General features: G+C 42.3%; 1 pseudogene; it reads left to right on the top strand.

Moving 5' to 3' along the window:
- Positions 1-5,008: 5,008 nt before the first annotated feature.
- On the top strand, positions 5,009-5,633 carry LOC115942271 (splicing factor 3B subunit 5-like; annotated as a pseudogene).
- Positions 5,634-5,912: the final 279 nt, after the last annotated feature.

Raw genomic sequence — 5,912 nt, 5'->3', positions numbered from 1 at the left:
CACAGTGCCTAATTCATAGAAGGCTTTCGTTAAATGTTCATGTATTCATTTCCTTGAGTCTTTCCATTCAGTCTCTGATTTCTGTCCCAAGCGATTCCTCCAGAAAGCCATTCTCTCATCTTATGAAACGGCTTTAAGTTTAGTGTTGTAAAGAACCAGGCTGGGAGTCGGGCATTCTGGGCTCTAGTCCCAGCTCTGTTTTTCCTGTGAGGACTTGGACGAGTCATTTCCCACTTGCAGGCCTCAGTTTCCTCAACTGTAAAACGAAGAATTTGTACTGGATGTGACTAATTTCCCTCCAGCTGTAACAGCTCATAGTCTAAATGACTAAACTGTCCCCTCACAGCATCTCCAAGTGGGTTTCTAGGTCCTCGCATCTGGGCAGTTGAGAGAAGACGCTAGCTTTGTCTCTCGGTCACTGCAGAACCTAGAGGGCACAAACATGCTCTATTTTAAGAACATGGTGGCTGAGGCTTTGTGAGGTCCACTGGCCCCAGGCCATATGTAGCAGCAATGGAAAGCCTTGGAAATAAACAAACTCCAGGACCCCTGCCTCCTCAAACACACCTTCCTCTGTTTGTGCTTGATGGCCACACAAGGAAGTCTGCTCACATGCCCTCCTGTTGGCTAGTTCTTGTGGGCCAACGATGCTACTACCTCGCTTCCTTTTCTGGGTTGCCTCCCTCTGTTATTCAGAAAAGCACGGCAGTTTCATCTTTCCCCCATTATCCAGAAAGATCTACCCTTACTGAGAATTGTTAAGTCCTCTCTCTTTCCTTTACCCAGAATTGGTTTTTCACTCTGTAACCCAGAAATGCTGCTCCTCTTGGAAAAGGCAATGTTGCTCCATTATCCAAAAGAGCTATGTAGTTTGACCTCATCTTCCATGTAGTCCTCTCCAATGCCATCCAAAGTATTGATCCCATTGAATAAATACTGCTAGATTTCCTGAGCCTATGATTACATCACTAGTCAAAAGGCTGAGCAACTTTTCTCTGGGATGTCCGAATCTTTAGCATGTAAATTCCCAGTGTAAAGTGAAGATTACTGGGACAAAAGTGGCCAAACATGCTCGGCTCTAACTTTCTGTCCTGTGGATATTAGAACATGAAGAACCAATCAAGGAACAATAATACAAGATTCACCAGGCGCTGTGGGGCCAATAGGTCAGCAGAGCTGACTGGCAACATCCTGGGAAGTTGCAAAACTGGATGGCATGCCAGAATTTCCAAGGGAAGGGAGAGGCCACTTCCACGTCTGGACAGGACTCTCCCCAGTACATAACGTATTAAGGAAATACCACATACTTGGACATGCCACAACCCTTCTCTAGAAAGCTGGCTGTGGCCATCATCTGGGCATCTCCATCCCCTGAAGAGCCTTGTTGGGGGCCAATTGGATCAGCTTGCCACGCTTAGCAGCTCAGTCCACCTGGAAAGGTTGAAATCATCTTCCCATCTTTGCCTGACTAACTCCTTGCTACCTTCTCAGGCTCAGAAATGTCTTCCCTGACTCCTCAATCCAGATTAGTCTCCCCTGTTCTTCTCTCACAACACCATGTCCTTTTGTTCGTGATGCTAATCACAACTGGTAATCATACATTTGTGTCCTTATCTTTTTAATGCCTCTTCACCCACCCCAAGTTGACTGTAATCTTCATAAGGCAGAAGATATCTAACTTATTCGCTGAATTCTCAGAACTGAGCACAGTGTTTGGCACATAGTAGGTCTTAAATAAAAATACTTCATGAGCTAATAAATGAAAACACTTTCATTATTACTCATATACTCACATCTAGAAAAGGCTTTGGAGTTAGGCAAACCTAGTTCCGTGTTATAGCTATAATCGACTCACTGTATGACCTGGGCAATTCACATCTCTGAACCTCAGGTTCCTCTTTAAAATGAGGGCAGGAGGCACCTGGGTGGCTCAGTCAGTTAAGCATCTGACTCTTGATCTCAGCTCAGGTCTTGATCTCAGAGTTGTGAGTTCAAGCCCCATGTTGGGCTCCATACTGGGTACAGAGCTACATAAGAAAAAAAAGAAAAAAGAAAATATATATTGCTAAATACATATTTAGCAATATATACATAGTAACTGGCACAAGTAATATTTAATAAAGACTCTCTACAGATTCTTTCCCATTCACGGCCACCACTACCTCCCCTGGGCTGTTATATAGAACTATTTGCAATGCAGAAATGAGGTCCCACAGAGTCTAAGTACTGTGCTCAGCTGTGGGTAGCAGAGGAAGTATTAGAATCTTGGTCTTCTGGCTCCCAATTTTTGCAAGTTTAATATGTGACTTTTTTTTTTTGCATAGTTCATCTTTAGACTACAACATGCTAAAAAGTAGATAAAGAGAAATATAAAAAATATCATAAACACCAATAGGGTATATCCAGACCTTACGAGAAAGTATGTGAAATGAAACTTTTGAGAGATAATGGAAAAAGCTTGATAACACTGAGGAATGTAGTCACTTCTCATTGTGCTTCCAAAATAGTAATTGCTAATATCAGGACCTGTGAGCACTCTGCTGCCTTGCTCCAGGGAAATGAAAGGGAGCTTCCTCATGAGTCAAGCTTACTCAGTTTAATTTTATTTTTCCAGACATACTTATAGCAGAACAAATAGAAAACCAAACCAGCAATGAGCAAACAAAATAAGCAAACGAGGCACTTGGCTAATTTGTTCTTTTCTATTCTCTGGTTTTTGCACCTAATATAGGAAAAAAATCTATAGAAAACATTACAGATCTTTGAGACAGATTAACAAAAATATCAAGGGACAATAAGAAATGTGAAGAGGTGTGAAGAGTATACAATGTTACTCTGAACTGGTTTCACATGTCTAGAGGTCAGTATCACAGATATGTAGCAAAAACCATAGATGCACATCCTTTAGCTGAGAAAATCCACTTTTAGGATATATCCCAAGCAAAAGTCAAAGATGTGCCCCAAAATGTATGTACAAAGGCATTATAGAAGCATTATTGACAATAATCAAAACATGGAAACAATCTAAACAGCCAATAAAAATGGATTATTTATATAAATCATGGTATACAATGAAATAGACAAATGTCAAAATGGGGTGGAAGCATACTGACATGACAGATGTAAAGATATGTATTGTATATTGTTGACTGGGATAAAAGTTTGAACAGTGAAATTTATACACCTACACACACACACACACACACACACACAGGCTCCAATATATATGACAAATATATGCCAAAACGTTAAATACTATTGTTTCTAGTTTGTTGGAAAACTGATAATATTTATTTTCTTCTTTATAACTTTTTATAATTTCAACATTTTAAAAAATAATGAGCATATATGTACAAATGAAGAAGACTGGGGGGAATCCTTGAGACAGTTGACCCAGGGCAATAGGATGTACCTTAAAACACCCACTGGCAAATATGAAAAAGAATCCAAGTGAAGCTCAGCGTCCAGGAGGCGAGCAAACAGATTTTGGTGTTGGCTTCCCACAGGGTAGCCTTGGCATCATCCTGCCTTTTGTAGGGTTGTGGTCACTGAACCTCCAGTGTCATCACGTCTGGCTTCTTAGGGACTTTCGTGAACTTTTTTGTGAAGCCGTTGTACTTAACAGTGGGCTAGCAGAAAAGGAAGGGTCATCAACAATTAAGTCCTGGCCCTCCGCCAGGACACCACAATTAAAGTGGCAACACCCACTCTGGTCTAGAGCAGAGCTGATGGCTATGGAAAAGATGGAAAATACCTGACCCTCCACGAACCTCATTTACTCTAAATCTTTTTTTTTTTTCTTTTAGCATCTAAATGACGAGGACTATGCTTGAAGCTGTAGGAAGAGGCGCAGATATAGAAAATGTAGTTTCTGCTTTTGAACCTCACAATGACACCATCCTAGCATGACAACAGTGCATCAAAACAGGAAAAGTTAAATAACAGAGTCAGGCATTGTGTGGTTAAATACCAAAGGGTGGTATGGCAGTAAAATTTTTAGGAGCCTTTGCTTCAGCCCCCGAGGTTGCAGGGACTCTGTAGCTCATTCCAGATGATCCTGTGTTATTTTCTCAATGGCTTAAGGGAAAGAGTAACCAGGACCTCCTGCAACCACTATGAGACCAATATGCCACAGACAGGATAGACTGGGGGTATTTTTCATGACCCCCCCCAAAAAAAACCTACCAAAAAAGACAAAAAGAATAAAAAAGAAAAAGAAACTTCTATTCATCCTTCAAAATACAATTCATATGTCACTTCATCTGTAAAAACTTTTTTCAGTTGGTTGTTCATGGTATCTAATAAACCACCCCATGACTTGGTGGCTTAAAACAACAAATACTTACATAGCTCATGATTTTGTGGGTCGACAGGCAGTTCCGGCTCGCCTGGACAGTTCTGATCTCACCTGGCCTCCCTCATTTGTCTCTAGCCAGGGATGCAAGTTTTCTTGAGGCCGTTAAATTAATTAAACAAGGAGCCCATTAGACTGAGATGGCTCTAAAGCTGGGTAGGCCTATAGGTAAACCAAAATCTAAGCCTGTAAACGCCTCAAGGTTATGAAATCAAAACCCTCCCTAAGGACAACCAGTCATAGCCAACTAGGCCTTAAGCTACAGCCAATCAACAATTTTCTTACTTTGTTTCCTCCTTTTCTCTAAAAAAGCCTCTCCCCCGGTGGCTCCCCTATACTCCTGTGCGTGGAAGTGTTCCTAACCACTTCTGATCTGGTGTTGCCTGATTCAAATCAATTTTTACTCAAATAAACCCTTAACATTCTTAATATGGCTCAATGGATCTTTTCACAAGGTCTAGGCACATCATTACTCCTGCCACATTTTATTGCCAAACCAAGTCACCCGGCTAAGACTAGATCCAAAAGCTGGAAACATAGACTTCACCTTTTGGTATGAAGAGTTATAAAGTTATAATGCAAAGGACAAGAATTCTTCAAATGAAGACTTTTGGTCATTTTTTTAAAAAAGTTAAGTTTGTTGGGTTCTGTGCCATGGCCCCTCTCCCGCGTGAAAATCTAGAGCTGCTCCTTCTTTGTCTGTGGCCTCTGACCCAGGAGCGGAGGGAAAGCTTCGAGACGACCGACCCTTGCACCCTCCACAGCCAGCTGGGGCACCTGCATCCAAGGGCTCCCGCAGGGGCCACGCCGACACCACCAGTGGGAGGGGCTGGTAAACCAGCACTGCGGCTCCTGCTCCTACCTGAGCCACTTGGACCTTCTCAGCTCCTTCGCCATTGCGAAGAATGAAAGCAAAGCACCAGTCAGCTTCAACTTGATGGAGAAGGTGCTGCAGCCTGGAGGATGGCCAGCGCACAAGCGGGAGAACTGACACCTTCATCTTGTCACAGTTGTGCGGGAGCATCTCCCACAGAGTTCCTCCCATTTGCCATCATTCCCGCGTGTTCCTGCCCCAAGTAGACCGATTCTCCATGACCATGTTTCTCCTGCTTTCCTTGTACAGAAGGGCTTATACCAGGGGCGTCCTGCCTGACCTGCCTTCCTGGGGGAGAGCTTCTGGACCCTGAAGCAGTGAGATGGTGGAGAGAGCCTAAAGCCAGCAAGAGAGGGGAGAAGGCCCTGGAATGAGACGGGATTCGCAGGTTTGTTTTGGGCTCGTTGATTGTCGTTGCTTTTTCTGTAAAGTTCAGAAATTTTTCAGTCTCAAAAAAAAAGTTACATTTGCTGAGATATTAATTTATATGCAGTAAGATTTACCCCCTTTTAAAAAAATTGTATAAAACACATAAAATTTAAATTTTAACCATTATTACATGTACATTTCAGTAGTGTTAACTGTATTTATCATTCAACAGATCTCTAGGATTTTTTTTCATCTTGCAAAACTGAAATTCTATACTCATTGAAAAGCAATTCCCCACCTACCCCTCTCCTCAGC

The sequence above is a fragment of the Leptonychotes weddellii genome, chromosome 14 (genome assembly GCF_054177405.1).
Source record: "Leptonychotes weddellii isolate Sample4059 chromosome 14, ASM5417740v2, whole genome shotgun sequence".
Classification (NCBI taxonomy): domain Eukaryota; kingdom Metazoa; phylum Chordata; class Mammalia; order Carnivora; family Phocidae; genus Leptonychotes; species Leptonychotes weddellii.
The sequence above is the reverse complement of the archived record's forward strand: the minus strand, read 5'-3'. Positions and strand labels throughout refer to the sequence as shown.